Source organism: Bison bison, unplaced genomic scaffold (assembly GCF_000754665.1).
Source record: "Bison bison bison isolate TAMUID 2011002044 unplaced genomic scaffold, Bison_UMD1.0 scf7180017864313, whole genome shotgun sequence".
Classification (NCBI taxonomy): Eukaryota; Metazoa; Chordata; class Mammalia; order Artiodactyla; family Bovidae; genus Bison; species Bison bison.
The window spans coordinates 3,452,376-3,454,707 of NW_011494885.1; positions in this window are offsets into that span (position 1 = coordinate 3,452,376).

The window sequence follows — 2,332 nt, forward strand, 5'->3', positions numbered from 1 at the left end:
CCACTCCAGTGTCTTGCCTGGAGAATCCCAGGGACGGTGGAGTCTGGTGGGCTGCCGTCTATGGGGTCGCACAGAGTCGGACACGACTGTAGTGACTTAGCAGCAGCAGCAGCAGCAGCAGCAGCAGAGAAGTGCCAGGGGCAGCTAGCTCAGGCTCACCTCAGTTGTACGTGGAACAGCAGTTCTCACACTTGTTGGTCTCAGGATTCATTTTACACCCTTAAAAATTCTTGAGGACCGAGGAGTTTTTTTTCTTTTTTGTATATGTGTTACATCTATCAATAATAAGTATTACCATTGAGAAGTTAAAAAATTTAGTAATTCATTTAAAAATAACCATGGTAGGTCCATTGCATTTCTTCACCGATTTAATTGTGGTAAGAGATACACAAAAATTTTGTTGTTGTTTAGTTGCTAAGTCCTGTCTGACTCTTTTGCAACCCCACAGACTGTTACTCACCAGGCTCCTCTGTCCATGGGATCCTCCAGGCAAGAATACTGGAGTGGGTTGCCATTTCTTTCTCCAGGGGATCTTCCCGACCCAGGGATGGAACCCATGTCTCCCACACTGCAGGTGGGTTTTTACTGCTGAGGCACCAGGAAAGGTGGTATAAATGGTTAAAATGGTACATTTTTTAAGTATATAAGTTCAGAGGCATCAAGTAAATTCACATTGTTGTGCAAGCATCGCTACTATTCATTTCCACATCTTTTTATCTTCCCAAACTAAAATTCTGTACCCATCAAACAATAATTCCTCATCTTCCCAATCCCAGGTCACTTCTATTCTACTTCAGGTCTCTGAGAATTTGCCTATTCTACTACCTAATGTATAGGAAATCATGCAACATTTGTTCTTCTGCGTCTGTCTCATTTCACTTAGCATCATGTTTTCAAAGTTTATTCATGTTGTAGGTGTCTCAGGCTTTCCTTCCTTTTTAAGATTGAATTGTATGTTATTGATGCCGCATTCACAGATACCACATTTTGTTTACCTATTTGTCTGTTGATAGACATTCAGAAATCAAATTTTGACATAACACTTTAAATGAGAAATGCTGTATTGTCCAAAATAAAAAAAATTAATGAGAAGATTGACAGTATTATACATTTCTGAGAATGTGTAATGTCTGGCTCAAGAGAAAACAACTGGATTTTCACAGTCGCTTCTGCATTTGATCTGTTGCAATATCACAAGTCATCTGGCCTCTGGAAAAATCTGGGTGAAGTCCAGTCAAGTCATGGGGAATCCTGAGCATGGGCTTTTCCAGCCTGTTAACCCCCAACCACACTACCCTGAAACTTCTGTGGTTGCAAAACCGCCTTTAGCCTTCCTTGTCATCTGCACTTAACATCTGGTCTGGGTACAATTAATTACGATTTTGCCAGTGCCATCTTGCTATGTGGTCCATGGATCAAAAATAAAATAAAAATAATATGGAGGTCATGAGGTCACATTGTAGCTATGTAATGATGATAAGTCTATGGATATATAAGTCTGGTAATATATCAGATGGGCTTCTCCTCTGGCTCAGCAGTAAAGAATCTGCCTGCAAAGCAGGAGACTTGGGTTCGACCCCTGGGTCAGGAAGATCCCCTGGAGAACGAAATGGCTACCCACTCCAGTGTTCTTGCCTGGGAAATCCCATGGACAGAGGAGCCTGATAGGCTACAGTCTATGGGGTCACAAAGAGTCGGACACGACTTAGTGACTAAAACAACAACAGTATGTCAAATATATTAAAAAACTATTTAGTAATAATTGAGTAATTAACTATCATTGGATAACAAACAACCAAAACCTGTGTGTTAATGTACACACGTTGCATGTAACTGAAAGTGAATGGGGTCTGGCTGCTTGCCATTCAGAAGCCAACAAAGAGGCAAGGTTGGTGGAGAGGAACGTTTGCTTTATTTTGGATGCCAGCAACCAGGGGTGGGGGAGGGGAGACTGCTCCGCTGACATTCAGAGCGTTACTGTAAACGGTAAGAGCGTTTATAGACAGAGGGAGGGGGCTCCACACAGAAACAGCACAATCAGCTCTGACAGTCACCTTGAAACGGGTCATCGATGGTGTGCTTAGCGTCATCTTAAATACAGTCAGCCTTCAGGTCCAGTTCCCATTTCCTTGATGTGAACTCTCAGAATTGTGGCAGCGTGTCTCAGGGCTACACTTTGGTCATTATGTAGTTAACTTCTTCCACCTGGTGGGGGTTTCAGTATCTACCAGACAGCTCACAGGATATGGCTCAGAATATTATCCATAGCCCTTGAGGAGAAAGGTCCTTGATGATGCTGAATGACTCAACTATTATTGTTTAGTCTTGTGGG